The following is a 20,246-nucleotide window of genomic DNA, read 5'->3' as shown; positions in this document are numbered from 1 at the left end:
AGGTGGTAATGAGGTGTGATTTTTCACACCTAGGTTTTAGCTTGGGTAATTGGGTAGTTGTTGGTACCTCTTACCAAGGAATAAGAACAATGAGGAAAATAATGCAATTGGAGATGTGAATTTAAGCTGAAAGCTGCTGCTGCTGCTGCTGCTAAGTCGCTTCAGTCGTGTCCGACTCTGCGACCCCATAGATGGCAGCCCACCAGGCTCCCCCATCCCTGGGATTCTCCAGGCAAGAACACTGGAGTGGGTTGCCATTTCGTTCTCCAGTGCATGAAAGTGAAAAGTGAAAGTGAAGTCGCTCAGTTGTGTCTGACTCTTCGCGACCCCGTGGACTGCAGGCTACCAGGCTCCCCCATCCATGGGATTTTCCAGGCAAGAGTACTGGAGTGGGGTGCCATCGCCTTCTCCAAGTGATAAAGTTAATGTGGTTTAAATCAGTGATTTTCAAATTATCAATTGCAATAGCTTATATCATGGCATCAATTTTGTGGGTTATAACCAGCATTTTAAAAATGGACTGCAGTTTTAAAAGTCAGTAAATGATATTGAACAAAACTTGTGTTTTAGTATGTGTGTGCATATGCATGTGCATGTGTTAATTTATTAGACGTGAATACGTTTCTAACTGTGATGTTTCCAAAAATGTTTGAAAACCATTAGTTTAAATCCATTAGTTTAAACATAATGATGTTTACAAGGCAGCATATGAATAAAAGACCTATGATTGAACCTAATGATTTCTAATAATCTAACTCTCATGTTCTCAGATGAGTTTTAAAATATAGACCTAAAGTTTTTATAATTATAATTTTTTTGGCCACACCGTGTAGGATGTGGGACCTTAGTTCCCCAATCAGGGAACAAACCCATGCCCTCTGCAGTTGGAGTGAAAATTCTTAACCACTGGACCTAAGCCCTAAATTTTTGTAATTCCTATTCTTTACTATTGAATCATTTACAGCAAATATTTTCACTAAAGCTGATCTACTTAGAGTGAGGGAAATTCCTTAGACTTTATTGGGTATTTACTTTCCCAATATTATAATCTTCTAGAATACTCACCACTGAATTACACGTATTAGTACCCTTTAAAATGTTTACAGAAAAGCTGACTACCTGAAACTAACACCAGGTTAGCTTTGCAGGCTGGAATCTGTTCTGAATAGTGGTCTGAAAGGAACTTTGGATTTGGAGGGAAATGGTTGGGAACAGTTTGAACATAAAAACTATTTTCTCATGAGTTCCATTTTAATGTTGAATAAATTCACAATTTCTGTTTTTACTTCGTGTCCTCTTAGAAAGTCATTCTTCATTTTGAGAAGGAATGCTCTGCAGGGTTTCAGCATTGCTGTCATGGCCACTGCCTCTCCTCTGAGGAAACTGGAGGACAAGGTGATGTGCTCTATCTGTCTTGACTACTTGAAAGACCCTGTTACCATCGACTGTAGTCACATCTTCTGCTATCACTGCATCATTAACGTCTGTGAATCTGCTCAGCAGCCATTATATTGTTCTCTCTGCAAGACAGCCTTTAAGAAAGAGAATATCCGCCATGTGTGGCAGATGGCCAGCATAGTGAAGAATATCTGGAGGATGAAAGTAGATGAGGAGAGACAACCCAGAGAGGACCGACCACTCGCGCAGAGAGCAGAGCAGCTGTGCGGGCAGCATTTGGAGAAGCTGCATTACTACTGCAAGGATGACCAGCAGATACTGTGTGTCGTGTGTCAGGAGTCCCGGGAGCACAGGCACCACGCTGCTGTTTTGCTGGAGAAGGCTGCGCAGCCTTATCAGGTAAGAAGCTTGCTGGACCCCAGCTCTGTTCTTGGAGCCAGAAAAGTTCTATTGTACCTTCAGGATAAGGTCCAAAATTTTTTTAATAAACACTTTATTGAGGTATAATTGACACATAAAAAGCTGTCCATATATTTACTGTATGCAATTTAAGTTTGGGGATAAGTATGTCACTAACATCAAGGCAAGAGACATATTTATCACCTCCCAAAGTTTCCTCCCACCCGATTTATTATTATTATTGTCTTACTGTGTGTGTGAGAGAGAGAACACTTAGCAAGATCTATCCTGTTAGCAAATTTTAACTATACAACACAGTATTATTATCTGTAAGCACTGTGATATAGAGTAGATCTTCAGAACTTACTTATCTTGCATAACTGAAACTTTTACCCTTTGACCCTCACCTCCCCTTTACACTTCCCTCCAGCTGCTGGCCACCACCATTCTACTCTGCTTCTGCGAGTTTTAGATTCCTCATACAAGTGAGATGATATGGTGTTTGTCTTTTGTGCATGTCTTATTTCACTTTACATAATATCCTCCAGGTTCATCTGTGTCGTTGCAAATGGCAGGATTTTCTTCTTTTTTTAAGGCTGAGTAAGATGCCATTGTATGTATATACCACACTGTCTTTTCCATTCATCCATTGGACATTAGGTTGTTTCCATAGCTTGGCTGTTGAGGATAATGCTGCAATAAACATGGGAGTGGAGATGTCTCTTCGAGATCCTGATCTCAATTTCTTTAGATAAATACCTAGAAACAGGATTGCTGGGTCATATGGTAGTTCTATTTTTAGTTTTTTGAGAAGCATCTATCGTGTTTTCCATGACTGTGCCAGTTTCCATTCTCGTTAGTAGTGTACCAGGGTTTCCTTTTCTTCACATCTTCACCAATACTTGTTATCTTTCATTTTTTAAAATAATAGCCATTCTAATAATTGTTAAGGAGAAGGTTCAAATTCTGTAGCATGGTAAGTTCTTGGCAACATGTATTCTTCTAATTTGAATAATAAACTGGTTTGTTTTCATATCTTTTATAATAGCAAGTCTGTCCCACTGCCTTGATGTTTTAGTTTCTGAAGCATCTGATCAAGCCTCAACCAGCAGTATGGAATACCAGTGCTCTTGATAGCCGTCTTGATACTTAGCTTCAAAGTGTGTGCTTCATCTGTATTATAAAAATATTTTTGAGAATATTGCATCTTGTATGAATTTCCTTTCTGAATTTAATCTCAGGGAAAATATTATTTTTTTCTGATGTACCAGTAGTTTTCCTCCTGTCTGCTAAAGGATTACATGGATCACTATTTCCCTTTTGTCCTTGGTTAACAGGACTCTTAAAATCAATTTAATCATTCACTCAGTGATTTGGAGTTAGTATATATATTTTCCTTCATTATTTTGTGTTGATTTTCTTTTTTATTTCTATGTTATCAATTAATTTTAATATAAATTATCTATATTTTTGGTGGAAAGAAACAGTGTAAATATAAAAACTACACTATAAGTCTTAGTAGTTGTGATAATAAATTTTATTTTATCTCACTTATTTTTCTCCCAGTTTTATTGAGATGTAATTGACATACAGTACAGTATAAGTTTAACATGCATTTTATCTCACTTCTGAGAATCTACTCTAAGCTAACATAGCACTCACTTTGTTTCTTCTTCATTAACTAGGATGAAAACTGTTCCAACCTAGTTATCTTATAGTACTACATAAGATCAAAGACTATCTGATTTCACTCTAAAATCATTTTGCAGGTGTCTTTTCTTATTGAGGGCATTATCATCTTCATCTTGAGATTATTCATGCCCCCCCCACCCCCCACCCCCCACCCCTACCCGCATAGGGTAAAATTCTAAACCATCTGAAGATTCTGAAGGGAGACAGGGACAGGATTCAGAATTTTCAGTCTACAGGAGAAGATGAGATTCAGGCCCTGCTGGTACGAGAAGTTTTGAGTGAATGTTCTTTGTACCTGTGTTGGGTGGGAGAGAGAGAGAGAGAAGTGTGTGTGTGTGTATATATGTTGAGGGGAGGGGGGATAATGAGGGATGAGGAGAAAGTGGGTGTGATAGAAGGGATTCTAGTTCTGAACTTATCCTCAGACAAACATTCTGGTGTTTTCCAGCCTCTCAGGAGAAATCCTCTTTGTCTTTCTGCCTTTACTGTAGGCAAAATTCCAGAACCACAAAGAAGACATAGCATCAGTGTTTGAGCAGGGCCATCAGTTCCTGAGAGAAAGGGAGCAGTACCTGTTGGAGTGGCTGGAGGGAACGGAGCAACAGCTCACAGAAGGGAGGAACAGCCATGTTGCCAAGGGCCCTGAGGAGGTCATCCGGCTGGAGACCCTGATTTCTGAGTTAGAGAAGAAGGCTCAGCAGCCAGCAGTGAACTTTTGCAGGTGAGGGACCAGTTAAATTGGACCTCTTGCTCCAGGCTGCAGTCTGGCTCCTCCATTAACATAAGATTTGGACCAGGAGTCAGGAGAGACAAGGTTTTGTTCTCATTTGTTGAGTTCTTGACAGGTTAATTAGCAAACCAATAGGTTGTAAGTCCCAAATCACAGTGGGTGGGAGACTGCAATATGCACAGATGTTACACTGAGATAGTAAGATCTGTCAGTCAATTCAGTTCAGTCTCTTAGTCGTGTCCGACTCTTTGCAACCCCATGGACTGCAGCACACCAGGCTTCCCTGTCCATCACCAACTCCTGGAGCTTGTTCAAACTCATATCCATTGAGTTGGTCATGCCATCCAATCATCTCCTCTTCTGTCATCCCCTTCTCCTCCTGCCCTCATTCTTTCCCAGCTTCAGGGTTTTTTCCAATGAGTTGGTTCTTCGTATCAGGTGCCCAGAGTATTAGAGCTTCAGCTTCAGCATCAATCCTTCCAATGAATATTCAGGACTGATTTTCTTTAGGATTAACTGGTTTAATCTCCTTGCAGTCCAAGGGACTCTCAAGAGTCGTCTCTAACATCACAGTTCAAAGCATCAATTCTTCGATGCTCTGCTTTCTTTATGGTCCAACTCTCACATCCATACATGCACATTTATAATTATAAGAAATAATTGAGTGTTAAATCTTATGATCAGACTGGAAGCCACAGGAATTCTGGAAAAAGCTAGTCAGGGAAGGCTTCATGGATGAAGCAGCTCTTAATGGTAGCCTTGAGGAAAATGTAAAGATTTGTGTTAGCAGAAAAGAGGAGTTGAACATTCCATTTGTGGAGGTGCATTGGTTAAAATGAAACACATGAATGTGATGATAAACTTAATGAGTGTGATAATAAAAAGGTGGGTGTAGGTGCCGCGTGCATGTCAGTCCTGTCCGACTCTTTGCGACCCCATGGACTGTAGCCCACAGGCTCCTCTGTCCATGGGATTTTCCAGGCAGGAATACTGGAGTGGGTTAGCCATTTCCTCTTCCGGGGGATCTTCTTGACCCAGGGGTTGAACCTGAGTCTCCTGTGGCTCTTGAACTGACAGGAGGATTCTTTACCACTGAGCCACTTGGGAAGCCCACGGGTGCTGAGGAAGAGCATTTGGAAGATAGGAAGGATACATAGAGTGAAAGGGGCTACCTTTCTGGAGAAGTCAGCTTAAGTGAGGAAGAAGTTAAAGGGAAGATGGGCTAGGTAAGATGGAGCCAGCTGAGTAGAGGCCTTCGAAGGCATTCTGAGATTTCAGTCTTAATCTGATAGACAGTAAGAATCTTAACAGATTAAGGGAGTTTTCCTGGAGACGATATTCTAGACTCAAATGGAGGAAAGGAAGGGGAAACGTGTGTCCCCATAAACTACAGTGGAGAATAGCACAGGTCGAAGCCCACCAGAAAATTCTCTGTACAGTCCTATCCTGTACCCATTCCCAGCGAGCTCATCGTAAGGAACGGAGGCAGCTCCTGGGAACCTTATTTCCATGACAGTCTGTCTTCTCTCCCTTTCTAGGACCCAAGTGACATAACAAGCAGGTAAGTGCTGCTTGCTTAATATTTTTAACCACTTAGCTGTTCCTTTTTTTTTTCTTTCTGTCACCATAACTTATCGAAATTTGGCAAGGGCTGAAAGGGGTTATTTGGAAGAAGAGAGGTTCTTCTAGAAAGTTTAATATGAAAAGTATTCCATAGAACATCCTAGAAAAATTATTGTCTTGGAACTTAGGATGGTAAGAGGATAGGGAGAGTTGAAATGGGAGGAGATTGTGGCAGAGTATTTGAAACAGTTTAAAATACACATTTGTTTCTAAGACTAGTGTGCTTTTGTTCTTTTTATTCCTGTTTGGTTCCCAGCTGCCTCTCCTGGCTGTACTCCCTCACATTTTGTAGAGCACATTTCTTCATCAGATTGCCCTCCATGCTTGTTAGTGATGGTTTCCTGCTCTCTGCGGGATCATAAGAAGAAGACACTTATATGAGTCACAGGGATAATGGTTTCTTTGGCAGTGGTTCTCAGCCAGTGTGTTAGGCATTAAACACTGACAGTTTTCAAAAACCATACCCATAATGATATGCAGAAGCTTTGAACAGAGATAAAAGCCAAGTATTTTGAGAATACACAGTTCATCCCAGAGACACCAGGACTGTTGGCATAATCTGAGCATTTACCATGGACCAGTTACCAGGTGGGGAAAGGAGACAGGATGCCAGATTCTGGCTGGGGAGACCAGACAGAGACTGTCGGAGATGAGTGATTGTATAAGAAATGAGGGTGATACAGAATGTGTAAGACTTCTTGCCCTAGAGTATTTTGTCTGATATCAGTAGTTATTCTAGTTTTCTTTTGATTAGTGTTTTCATACTATTAAACTTTTTATTCTTTAACTCTCAACCTATCTGGGCTGTTATTTTTATGTATCTCTTATAAGCAACATAAAATTTTGTTTTCTTTTAAAATAAATTTATCTGACACATTTTAATTGGAATATTTAGTATTTATAGCTCCTGGAAAACCACCACTTTCATTTATAATTTAAAAAGTATTTGCAGTGTTTGACAAATAATATCCTTACATTTTATTGTTTATATCTGAATATGTTTTGTTTATATCTATTTTTGCCTTTTCTACTTGCCTTTCTCTTTTTTCTATTTTTAATATTTTATACTTTTGTGTGTATGTATTTAAGAGCCTTGTTTTTGTCATATGCTATAATTTCTAGTCCATAGTATTTTCTATTGTTTTCAGGTATTTTAAAATTTTAAATTTCATTTGCTATTTAATATAAGATTTGTTTTAAAAAGAGGACATCTGTCAATGGTGCTGTTTTTTTTTCTAACAGCTTTATGTTTCATGTTTTTTTTACATTTTGTGATCAGACATTTTGTGATCAGCCATTTCTACTATTTTGGACTTTATCGAGGCTTTCTGTATTGTGTGTTTTAAATTTTTGGACAGTTCTATGCACTTGAAAATAAGGTACATTCTTTGTGTTCTTGGAATAGGATTGATATATCTCCATGAAGTTTTCCTTAGTAATTTTGTTATTTAAGTATTTTGTTTCGATACTTAAGAGGGCCCAGATAGCTCAGTCGGTAGGTCAAACATCAGACTTTTAATCTGTTTAAGTCCCTGTTCAGGCATAGCTCTAGGTTTTGGGGCTTCTCTGGTGGATCGGTTGTTAAAAAAAATCTCCTGCAGGTTGAACCCTGGGTTGGGAAGATGCCCTGGAAAAGGGAATGGCAACCCACTCCAGTATTCTTGCCTGGAGAATCCCATGGACAGAGGAGCCTGGCAGGTTGCAGTCCATGGGGTCTCAATAGTCAGACACAACTTAGCAACTAAACCACCATAAATGACATGTTGGTGGATAGAGAATCCTTGGATCATGGCCCTTTCTTCAGATCTCTATATTATTCTCTCTGACTCTGATGTTGAAACCAGCCACTTGGAAAAGCAGCTTTTACTATCTGCCTCTTTGGTCCATTATTAGTATTTGTTCGCATGCGTATACTCTGATGGTGGGAAACCATGCCTTTCTCTCAGGAGTACTTACTGTGACTTCATTATCTCTAGATACCCCCGGAAGAAGTTCTGGATTGAAAAGCCTATCAGTCCTGCAATCAGAAAACGGATAGAAGAATTTTCAGATAAACTTCTTTGTTTAGAGAAAGGACTCAGAGGATTCCATGGTAAAGGAAGAAATTCTGAGCCTAGAAAACCTTCTTTCTTTCTCTGTAATGTTTCTTTAGGTTTTGATCGTGGCTGCACCATCTCAGAGTTCCTGCATGTCATTCACACCAGACAGGGACACTAGGGAGGAAATCTAAGTCCAAACCATGGAGGCTTTCAATGTGATAGTCTAAGACTGTTCCATAATATAGAATCATAGTTAATAGTTCTCAGAGTTGGTAGAAATATATTTCATATCTAACAGTGAGATAAAAGAAGATTGGGAGGCTATGGAAAACATTTCCACAAAAATTTAAACACATAATTATCATATGATCTAGCATTCCCACTTTCCAAAGAATTAAAAGCAGGCACTCAAAGAGATATTTGCACTCTCATGTTCATGGCAACATTATTCACAATGGACAGGAAGCAGAAGCAACCCAAATGTTCATCTCTGGATGAATGGAGAAATAGAACGTGGCATATGCAGACAATTGAATACTATTCAGCCTAAAAAAGGAAGGAAACTGTGACACATACTCTAACATGGATGAACCTCGAGGACAAAATGCTAAGTGAAATGAGCCAGTCACAAAGAGACAAGTACTGTGTGGTTCCATGTGTATGAGGTCTCTAAGGTAGTCAAATCCATAGGAACAGAAAGTGGATTAGCGGTTACCAGGTTAGAGAGGAGGGGGAAATGAGGAGTTGCTGTTTAACTAGTATAGAGTTTAAGTTTTAAAAAATGCAAAAGTTCTGGAAACTGGTTGCACAACAATTTAGATACACTTAACATTAATGAACTATACACTTAAAAATGGTAAAGACAGTAAATGTTATGTGTTTTAACCACAATTGAAAATAAAATTAAAGAATAGTGAGAGAATGACTCTAAAGAGGTGTCTTCGAGAGTGGAGAGAAATAATGTGGTTTAGGACTAGAAGTTTAGGACTTAGTTTAAAAACAGGTAGTATGCCCAAAGTTACTCTTTAATGAACCACCAGGTGGGTTCAGCATGTGTTGCCATGGATAGTCACACGAACCTGTTTAGACTGGACAGCTGTGGGTGTCTCCTGAATTAATTCCTCTGTTTCACTGAACTTTCATGATCCGCTGTTAACTGTTGAAGTTATATGAGATACCGTAAGAGAATTTAACCGAGAAACTGTGGTGCCAGAGCTGCTTTCTGTTAAGAATTCCCAGGTGGTCCAATGGGTAGGACTCAGTGCTTTCACTGCCGTTGGCCTGGGTTCAATCCCTGGTCTTCCCGCAAGCCAAGTGGTGTGGCTAAAGAAAACAACAAGAAAGAATTGCTCACTGTCCTTTTGTTCTTTTACTCTAGGAAAATTGATGAGGGATCTGGAATATAAGACAAGTGAGTATCTGGAGAGGATAGTGGCTGAAGTTTGCAAATTACCATTTTCCTGTGAAGCTCTTATTACTTATGGGTCAGCCTGTTTGTTTTAAAGAGGAAGGTCTTCATGTGACTAATATATCAAAATTCTTTATCCTGAGTTCAGAACTATAAACCTTTCCCCAGATTTGCTCAGCTGTAGTGATCCCAGTTCTTATCTTTTTTTCCTCTCCAGTCTCATCGCACTGCCTGAGCCTTGAATTTTCTGTGTTTACACTTTCTAGATTGCTAGAAACTTTCTAGTTGCTAACAGTCTGAACACAAGGTCAAAAGCAGTCTTTGTCCTGGTCCCCTGAGGAGCCTCCCACCATTGTCATGAAGGCCCCAGAACCTATGGGACAAATCTCATTTCTATCTTTTGTGAGGCCACACCTTTGTCTCCTTGTCCCCACAGTGAGGATCATCCTGAATTCCCAGACAGCCAATGGCTACCTCTCAGTGGCTCCAAATGGGAAAAGTATGATGTTCACTGGCTTGTGGCTGAACAAATGCCAGCGTGGTCAGTGATTTGATCCGGAGCCTGGGGTGCCGGGCAGTAAGGGCTTCACGTGGGGCAAAGTGTACTGGGAAGTGAAAGTGGACAGGATCTGTGGGAAGCAGAGGAGGAAGAAGACTCAAGGAGATACAGGGCTGGAGGCAGAGGCGTGTTTGGCAGTAATGATCTTGGTGGATTTACAGGCATCACTGATGGGTATCTTTCTCCTGGATATAGAGAGGAGAATGAGGAGTTGGAGGAGGAACGATCTCAGGAAAATAGAATATGGCCAAAATTCTGCCTGGTGGGGGTGGCAAGAGAGTCAGTGGTGAGAAGGGGATTTCTCAACTTCACCCCCAAGGAGGGGTTCTGGACTCTGCAGCTGTCCTCAGCTGGGGTGTCTATATGCACCAGCCCGGGGCCCTTCCAGATCCTGTCCTACTGCCCCCAGTAGATTGGAGTTGCTCTGGATCATGATGGTGGGACGGTAACCTTTACCAATGCCAGAACTCAAGAGTTCATCTATGAATTCTCATCTGCCTTCACTGGGAGAATTTTCCCTTTCCTGTGGCTTAACTGCATGAGATCCAGACTTATGCTGAGACCCTGAGAGAGGATCTCCTGGCACAGCCCCACGTTTTGTCATTTACCCTTTGTTCCTTTTCATCAGTCCCAGCTGTGCCTCAGCTGGATGGTCCTGCTGGGTTTCTGATTACACTCAGATGACTGGAGCTTTATGGCAGTCATGAGTCTCTTGTCCTCGCAGCTTTCTCTCTAAAATGGGGACAGTAATAGTTGATCTTTTTTCTCTAAGGGGAATGGTTGGAATGTCTTTAATGTACTTATTAAAATGTGTCTTAACTAATTTATCTCTTCTGTTGCCTTTGATTTGGTTCTTCACCTGCCACTGAGACAAATGTATTAGAACGAGTGACTGTATTACAGAATCTCGGCTCCTGCTACAAATAGTAATTGATGACAACATCCATATTGATTTATGAAGCACATTTTCTGTCCCATAATTTCTCCTGCCATCCTTCTAAGCAGTTGTTGTTGTTCTGTTGCACAGTCATGTCCGACACTTTGCAACTCCATGGACTGCAGCACGCTGTGCCTCCCTGTCCTTCACCATGACCCGGAGTTTGCTCAAACTCATATCCATTGAGTTAATGATGCCATCCAACCATCTCATCCTCTGTCACCCCTTTCTCCGTCTGCCCTCAATCTTTCACAGCATCAGGGTCTTTTCCAAATCGTCTAAGTAGCTGAGGAAACAGTAAATATTTGGCAGTTCATATCTGTTTAACCTTTGATACACTAAGAGATTTGAGATATCTGATATAAGAATTCCTTTATCTGCCATGTTCTGATAATTTTGCAATGGGAGGGTGAGAGGGGAAGCCATGTAAGGTTCAGGTATATATGAGTTTTTGGAAATCACTTGGTTCTGAAGTCATGTCTTATGTCATCTGTGTTTTGAGATGGTAGTAATAGATATGTAGCTTAATGTTAAATTAGTAATCTTACATATAAGCAGCAGAAAACAAATTGGCTAATTTTAGAAAAAGGAAAATTAACTTTTAAAAAAGGGAAATTAATTAAACATCACAAGCATGTGGAGTGCAAAGAGGGAGGGATATGTGTGCCTGCCTGCATGCAAATTCTGGAGGCACGTCCACATGACCCCCAGAGAGGTGGGAGCTGCAGTGAGAGAGGGAGGAGGAAGAGGAGTCAGCAGGGCTTGAGAGGATTGTTGAATTGTCAGGATATAAACAGAATACATCATGCATGAGTCCAAGCTTTTGGAGAGTGGATATAATCTGGTTGGGAACAGAAGAGGAAGAACACTTACTTATGGAGCCAGAGGCGTGTTTGGCAGTAGCTATCTTGGTGGATTCATAGACTCAACTGATGGGTAAAGTTTTCCTGGATACAGAGGTGAGAATGAAGAGTTGAGGAAGGAATGGGTTCAGAAAATTTGTGGATAGAACAGGCCCTAGTTCTTCATGTAATTAACCCCTAAATCAAAATCTGCCATAAGCACACCAGAATAGGATGCCTGCCTGTGCCCGGCAACAAAAAAGCAAAGTGTGTTTTCAGCTTCTGTAATAAGACGTGGTCTCATCAAGATGCATGTAGTTCAGCATTCTCTAGACATGGGAGCACATGCTAGTTGCCAAAGAACTTCCCATACTTAAACTCCTGGGTTCAAAATGTGGGGAAATTTGCTCTGATAGCTCAGTTGTTTTAAAATGTTTCACTAGACAGCAAAAGAGACACAGATGTAAAGAACAGACTTTTGGACTCTGTGGGAGAAGGCGAGGGTGGGATAATTTGAGAGAATAGCATTGAAACATGTATATTATCATATGTGAAATAGATCACCTGTCCAGGTTTGATGCATGAGACAGGGTGCTCAGGGCTGGTGCACTGGGATGACCCTGAGAGATGGGATGGGGAGGGCGGTGGGAGGGAGGGTCTGGATGGGGAACACATGTACACCCATGGATGATTCATGTCAATGTATGGCAAAACCACCACAATATTGTAAAATAATGAGCCTCCAATTAAAAGAAAAAAAAGAGAAAAAAAATTTTTTCTGATTGTAAACTGAATATAAATTCACTATAAAAATGAAGAGTTTTTTTTTTAATCCCATAGTCTTTTTGTCAACAAAACATTTTCTCTATTAACATTTTGGTATGTTTCTAACCTTTTCTTGTGTAAAAATTTCACATTTCTTATTTTACAAAACTGAAATTGCATTATATGTAATCTCATAGTGTATACTTTTAACATCATATCTGACCATCTGCCCACATCATTAAATATTTCTGAAGATTAAAAAAAAATGTTTTGCTGAAGGACTTCTCTGGTGGTTCAGTGGATAAGAATCCCCTTGTATTCAGGTTCAAGCCAGGGACACGGGTTCAACCCTGGTTGGGAAAGATTTCAAGTACCTCAGAGCAACTGATCCCGTGTGCTATAACTACTGAAGCCCCTGGGCCCAGACCTGTGCTCTGCAACAGGAGAAGCCATGGCGGTGGGAAGCCTGTGCGCTGCAACTAGAAAGGAGCCACCCACACCCCGCCCCCGCCCCTGCTCTCTGCAAGTAGAGAAAGGCCATGCGAAGCAACGAAGACCCAGTGCAATCAAAGATAAAAATTAATAATTAAAAAACAATGACAAAATCTTTCTCACTGAGGAGAGACAGCTTTCCCAGACTACAGTCCAGACAGAAGCAAGCCTCTGCTATGCAAATTAACCAATCCAGACCCCTACTCCGCCCAACCTCCCTACCCCCCCTACCCTCCCCACCCCACCCCACACCTCCTCCCCCACCCCCAGCCCCCGATCTGGCCTTTGTACCCTAAGAGGCAATATTCCTCTGCCTTAATAATCCCAGGCCCATGTACCAGACAACCAAAGACCACTACTATAACCCAAAGCCTGGTGATACTTGTTCTAATCTGTTTTCCCTGCCCTACACCTTGACTTTCCCAAGGAGACCTATTAAAGGTCTAGCCTTTATTTTCCTTTCATCTTTGCCAAGCTGACAGATTTTAATTGTTCTTTCCATTTTCCCTTTCACATTCCCATTTTTCCCATTTATTAATAATGAATGTATTTGGTATTTACATTTCTTCTTTTCCAAATTGTTTTCTGCTGCTGCTAAGTCGCTTCAGTCGTGTCCGACTCTGTGTGACCCAATAGACGGCAGTCCACCAGGCTCCTCTATCCATGGGATTTTCCAGGCAAGAGTACTGGAGTGGGTGCCATTGCCTTCTCCGCCAAATTGTTTTATAGTCTTTATTTTCCAATCTTGATGTAGGAATTTTAAAATATTGAATTTAAGGAAGAAAAATCAGCCTCCTGACCCCAGGGAACAGGTGTGACACTCACAGCTAGACCTCAGAGTTACTTGAAGCCGGCCCAGTGCTCACAGCTAGGCCATGTGGTTCTCTTTGGAATAAATCATTTATAAAATAGAAACATCAAATAAGGATACACTAAAATCATATTAAGTGAAATAAAACAAGATAAGACTATACATAATTTCATTTAAGCACAGAGAAACAGGGCACTGTGCAATTCAGAAAGTACTGAACATCTCCCTATCCTGGGTAACAGGACTGATGGTTGCAAATGCTCCTTTATCCTTGCTCTAGTCTGCCCTCCTTATTGATGTAATTGATTGGGACACTCAGTCATGTAACTGACCATGCTTCCTGGCAATACACAGTTTGGAGTAAACCCCTCTTTTCTCCAACCAAAGCCCAAATCCCACAATAACACATTCTTTCTTATAGCCTCCCTCTAAGATGCCCTGTGGTTCCCCACAGTGTGCATTCTCCCTTGCTGTATCAAGTAGTAAACACAATGTGTTCAACTAGGTGTGTTCCCGGTGGTCTTTAGGTGAAAAATATCGACACATGCTAATATTTTGTTTATCAGGTTTTTTCAGTTCAGTCACTCAGTCGTGTCCGACTCTTTGCCATCCCATGAATCGCAGCACGCCAGGCCTCCCTGTCCATCACCAACTCCCGGAGTTCACTCAGACTCATGTCCATCGAGTCGGTGATGCCATCCAGCCATCTCATCCTCTGTCGTCCCCTCTTCCTCCTGCCCCCAATCCCTCCCAGTGTCAGAGTCTTTTCCAGTGAGTCAACTCTTCACATGAGGTGGCCAAAGTACTGGAGTTTCAGCTTCAACATCAGTCCTTCCAATGAACACCCAGTACTGATCTCTCTTAGGATGGACTGGTTGGATCTCCTTGCAGTCCAAGGGACTCTCAAGAGTCTTCTCCAACACCACACTTCAAAAGCATCAATTCTTCGGCACTCAGCTTTCTTCACAGTCCAACTCTCACATCCATACATGACCACTGGAAAAACCATAGCCTTGACTAGACGAACCTTTGTTGGCAAAGTAACGTCTCTGCTTTTGAATATGCTATGTAGTTTGGACATAACTTTCCTTCCAAGGAATGTCTTTTAATTTCATGGCTGCAGTCACCATCTGCAGTGATTTTGGAGCCCCCCAAAATAGTCTGACACTGTTTCCATCGTTACCCCATCTATTTCCCATGAAGTGATGGGACCAGATGCCACGATCTTAGTTTTCTGAATGTTGAGCTTTAAGCCAACTTTTCACTCTCCGAATCTTTCACTTTCATCAAGAGGTTTTTTAGTTCCTCTTTACTTTCTACCATAAGGGTGGTGTCGTCTGCATATCTGAGGTTATGATATTTCTCCTGGCAGTCTTGATTCCAGCTTGTGCTTCCTCCAGCCCAGTGTTTCTCATGATGTACTCAGATTTTTTAAGTGTCTTTAAATTTTATTATGGACATGTGTTTGCATGCTTGTGAGTTTGTGGTTGCCATAGAAAAGTTTTATTTCTTCTTTGAGTTTTTCCCTTAAATCTTTAGGTCAGGCTTAGAAAATTCTTCATTCAACAATTGTGAAAATTTTATGTATATTTTCATTTAGGTAGAGTTTATGGGAGTGGGGGTCCAAGGGTAAAAGGAAACAAAAAATTGAAATTGGGGGCAAGTATCACTTTGGGGAGGAATAATAGGTAAAAAAAATTCAAAGGTGGTGGGAATGCTAAGGTTTTTCATCTTCTGTTTTGTGTTTTTATAATTATGTAGGACCAACAGGATATTTTGGAGAAGGCAACGGCACCCCACTCCAGCACTCTTGCCTGGAAAATCCCATGGATAGAGGAACCTGGTAGGCTGTAGTCCATGGGGTTGCTAAGAGTCGGACACGACTGAGCGACTTCCCTTTCACTTTTCACTGCACTGGAGAAGGAAATGGCAACCCGCTCCAGTGTTCTTGCCTGGAGAATCCCAAGGACAGGGGAGCCTGGTGGGCTTCCATCTCTGGGGTCTCACAGAGTCGGACACCACTGAAGCAACTTAGCAGCAGCAGCAGCAGCAACAGGATATTTTATAATGGGGTATTCAATAAATACTTTCTTGTGGCTAAGTGAAGATATATGTGCTTGCTTATGTTTACCAGGTTAACAGAAATGACATCAAGAGTCTCAATGTAATATAGATAAGAAATAGCTCCAAAGATGAGTGTTTTTGAAAACTAATGACCTTGAGGTGATAAAGTATGTTTAGGTTAATGATGTTAAAGAAAGTGAAAGTGGGTCTGACTCTTTGCAACCCCATGGACTATAGCCCGCCAGACTCCTCTGTCCATGGAATTTTCCAGCCAAGATTACTGGAGTGGGTGGATAGCCATTCCCTTCTCCTGGGAATCTAGGGATCAAACCCAGGTCTCCTGCACTGGAGGCAGATTAAATTTTCTTGGGCCTGCCGTATTTTACAGTAATGTCTAAGACCCACATAACCAAATGTAGGAAGATAATTTCAATGTACTTCAATCTATGAGTCATACAGTATCTTGGGAGAATGAAAACTAAACCACTTAGATATGCTCTGTCAAATAGTAGCTACTAGCCACATGTGGCTATTTAAATTTAAATAAAAATTCAACTGCTCAGTGATGTTAGCCACTTTTCAAGTGCTCAATAGCCACATAGAGCTAGCACCTACCACATGAAAAGTGCAGACCTAGAACTCTGAGTAGCACTATTAGTGATGATATTAGTGGGCCTCAAGTAAGGTACATTAGACCCATTTAAAACCAAAGGGCCAATATTATTTCTCACACAGATTACATCAGATTTATTTCTGGGATATGGATAATATTAAGCTGGTACCAACAAATTCAAAATGGGTCAGGAATAAATTTCTCTCTCGTGCCTTCAGGCACAAACTATTCCCAGTTCCAAAGGGGAAACACCTGTCTCCCAACTCCCTTCCTAGGTAGAGACACTCTAGCATCAAATTTCTAGAGGTAAGTTCACTTTTAGAAGAACCAAGAGGCAGAGCCCTAATAAGTAAAGGTTGGGAAGCACAGAGTCCAGTTCAGGAAGAGGGAGTCTAGAAGTGAAGAGACAAAGAGATGGGTGCTAACTTGTAGTCTCCCGCTTTACTTAGAACAGTAGTTCTCAAACTGTGGTCTGTGGAACCCTTGAAGTCTCTGAGACCCTACTATGGGAGACATGAGGTCAAAACTATTTTCATGACCTTACCAAAAATGTATTTACCTTTTTCTTTTAAATATGTATTTCTTATTTTGGCTGCAGTGGGTCTTCACTGAGGCATGAGGGATTTCTCTAGTTGCAGAGCATGGGCTCTAGGCTCAGCAGTTACAACTTGAAGGCTTAGTTGTCCTTTGACACATGGGCTCTCAGTTCCCCAACAGGGATCAAACCCTGTCCTCTGCATTGGAGGGCCATTTCATAACCACTGCTCCACCAGGGAAGCCCCTACCTTTTTCATTGTGTTGACATTTACACTGATGTAAAAGTTAGCAGAAATGAGCCTATTTCAACAAACAGCAATAGCAGTTATGAATTCTTCACCACAATTTAACTGCAGAATAAAAAAGCAAGTTTCACTGAAAAATATCCAGGTTGTAGTATTAAAAATTGTTGTTTCTACAGTCATCATTGAGTCCACATTTTAGACTCTCTGATAGGATGAAATGGGAAGTACACATAAAATACTTCTGCTCCATTTTAAAGTACTGTGTGCCAAGGAAAATAACTTTTCTGAGCTGACTTAGCTTCTTTATTTATGGAATACTATTTTCACTTTAAGAATAAATAACAGGAAAACTATGATTTTTTAGATTTAGTTATTTGGGCATAATGAACATGAGTTTCTCTCTTCCAGGAAATCAACTTACAGTATTTATTGCCAATGATAAAATGCAAGCTCTCATTAGAAAATGAATCTTGACAGCTTCCCAGTACTGACAAACTTTTCTAGTGTAAGCTGTGGTGACATTAACAAATGTGTGCGAATCTTAAACATCAACACTCTAAAATCTATACAACTTGGTAAAGCAATGCATTACTTTCAAAAAAAATCATGCATTGATATGATATTCATTCAATTACAAAACAGACCTATGGACTCTTATGCAACAGATTTGAAAATATTCAGATATAGTTTCAAGTTTCACATTGCAAAATATTATTTATGAAACCTAACACTTGTGTAGTGTTAGTGTTGTATCAAAGATGAGTAGCCATAATTATCTCAAAATGTTATTCAGAATACTTCCTTACCTATACTTACGTGAGGCTGGATTTTTTTCATTTACTTTAATAAAAAACAATTAAATACAGAAGCAGATATCCAAATACTTCAATCTTCTAATGAGGCATACAAGAAAAGAATGTAAACTTTTGAAAGAATGTAAAATCTAGAAGGCTCACTTCTCACTATACTATTTCATCTTGAAAATAGAGATTTTTCATAAAAATATTTCTTTTAATGTAATGGGTTATTAATATTACAATTGAATCAATCGATTTCTGTTGTTTCAATTTCTAATATGGCCAATGTTCACAGATATAACACACATAAGTGATACTATCTTTGAGGTTGCAAGTCGTATAGTCATACACTGATTCTGAAACCGAAAGTTTGTAAGCTTGTGACTTACAGCGTCCTCCAGGCAGTAGGAGAGGGGTCAGGGCAAAGTCCCAGGTCCCCGGGTAAGGCTCTCAGGGTCTTAGGCCAGAAGGTGGTGTCTGGGCAGGGGAGTCAAACCTCGTGGGATTCCCCACCTCCCTGGGGTTTCACTTTCTCGCCGCTCAAACTGTGTTGGGTCTTTCTGCTTGCATACTCATGACGAGGTACCAGTTCTCACTCCCATTGCGTATCCGGTTTCTAGAAGCCAGTCAACGTCACCACCGTTCCTGGTTTTCAGTTCAGTTCAGTTCAGTTCAGTTGCTCAGTCGTGTCCGACTCTTTGCAACCCCAAGAATCCCAGCACGCCAGGCCTTTCTGTCCATCACCAGCTCCCGCAGTTCACTCAGACTCACATCCATCGAGTCAGTGATGCCATCCAGCCATCTCATCCTCTGTCGTTCCCTTCTCCTCCTGCCCCCAATCCCTCCCAGCATCAGAGTCTTTTCCAATGAGTCAACTCTTTGCATGAGGTGGCCAAAGTACTGGAGTTTCAGCTTTAGCATCGTTCCTTCCAAAGAACTCCCAGGGCTGATCTCCTTCAGAATGGACTGGTTGGATCTCCTTGCAGTCCAAAGGACTCTCCAGGGTCTTCTCCAACACCACACTTCAAAAGTATCAATTCTTCGGTGCTCAGCCTTCTTCACAGTCCAACTCTCACATCCATATATGACCACAGGAAAAACCACAGCCTTGACTAGACAGATGTTTGTTGGCAAAGTAATGTCTCTGCTTTTGAATATGCTATGTAGGTTGGTCAAACTTTTCTTCCAAGGAGTAAGCGTCTTTTAATTTCATGGCTGCAATCGTCATCTGCAGTGATTTTGGAGCCCCCCAAAATAAAGTCTGACACTGTTTCCACTGTTTCCCCATCTATTTCCCATGAAGTGATGGGACCGGATGCCATGATCTTCATTTTCTGAATGTTGAGCTTTAAGCCAACTTTTTCACTCTCCTCTTTTACCTTCATCAAGAGGCTTTTTAATTCCTCTTTAATTTCTGCCATAAGGGTGGTGTCATCTGTATATCTGAGGTTATTGATATTTCTCCTGGCAATCTTAATTCCAGCTTGTGCTTCTTCCAGTCCAGCGTTTCTCATGATGTACTCTGCATGTAAGTTAAATAAGCAGGGTGACAATATACAGACTTGATGTACTCCATTTCCTATTTGGAACCAGGCTATTGTTCCATGTCCAGTTCTAACTATTGCTTCCTGACCTGCCTACACATTTCTCAAGAGGCAGGTCAGGTGGTCTGATATTCCCATCTCTTGAAGACTTTTCCACAGTTTATTGTGATCCACACAGTCAAAGGCTTTGGCATAGTCAATAAAGCAGAAATAGATGTTTTTCTGGAACTCTCTTGCTTTTTCCATGATCCAGCAGATGTTAGCAATTTGATCTCTGGTTCCTCTGCCTTTTCTAAAACCAGCTGGAACATCAGGAAGCTCACAGTTCAAGTATTGCTGAAGCCTGGCTTGGAGAATTTTGAGCATTACTTTACTAGCATGTGACATGAGTGCAATTGTGCGGTAGTTTGAGAATTCTTTGGCATTGCCTTTCTTTGGGATTGGAATGAAAACTGACCTTTTCCAGTCCTGTGGCCACTGCTGAGTTTTCCAAATGTGCTGACATATTGAGTGCAGCACTTTCACAGCATCATCTTTCAGGATTTGGAATAGCTCAAGTGGAATTCCATCACCTCCACTAGCTTTGTTCGTAGTGATTTTTTCTAAGGCCCACTTGACTTCACATTCCAGGATGTCTGGCTCTAGATGAGTGATCACGCCATTGTGATTATCTGGGTCCTGAAGATCTTTTTTGTACAGTTCTTCTGTGTATTCTTGCCACCTCTTCTTCATATCTTCTGCTTCTGTTAGG

At 41.0% G+C, this 20,246-nt stretch overlaps 1 long non-coding RNA gene and 1 pseudogene across 2 annotated transcripts; one reads left to right on the top strand and one right to left on the bottom strand.

Moving 5' to 3' along the window:
* Nucleotides 1-3,318: 3,318 nt before the first annotated feature.
* LOC139178808 (uncharacterized) lies at nt 3,319-19,990 on the bottom strand. 2 transcript variants are annotated; one of them, XR_011563272.1, is made up of 3 exons: nt 18,341-19,990; nt 11,659-11,732; nt 3,319-9,204 (listed from the first exon to the last, which is right to left on the bottom strand). It is a non-coding gene; the product is annotated as an uncharacterized lncRNA (long non-coding RNA). The 2 variants fall into 2 exon arrangements; XR_011563271.1 differs by lacking the exon at nt 11,659-11,732.
* On the top strand, nt 7,806-10,675 carry LOC139178804 (tripartite motif-containing protein 26 pseudogene; annotated as a pseudogene).
* Nucleotides 19,991-20,246: the final 256 nt, after the last annotated feature.

Source organism: Bos indicus, chromosome 23 (assembly GCF_029378745.1).
Source record: "Bos indicus isolate NIAB-ARS_2022 breed Sahiwal x Tharparkar chromosome 23, NIAB-ARS_B.indTharparkar_mat_pri_1.0, whole genome shotgun sequence".
In the NCBI taxonomy this organism is placed as follows: domain Eukaryota; kingdom Metazoa; phylum Chordata; class Mammalia; order Artiodactyla; family Bovidae; genus Bos; species Bos indicus.
Note: the sequence above shows the minus strand (reverse complement) of the source record. Positions and strands in the feature narration are given on the sequence as shown.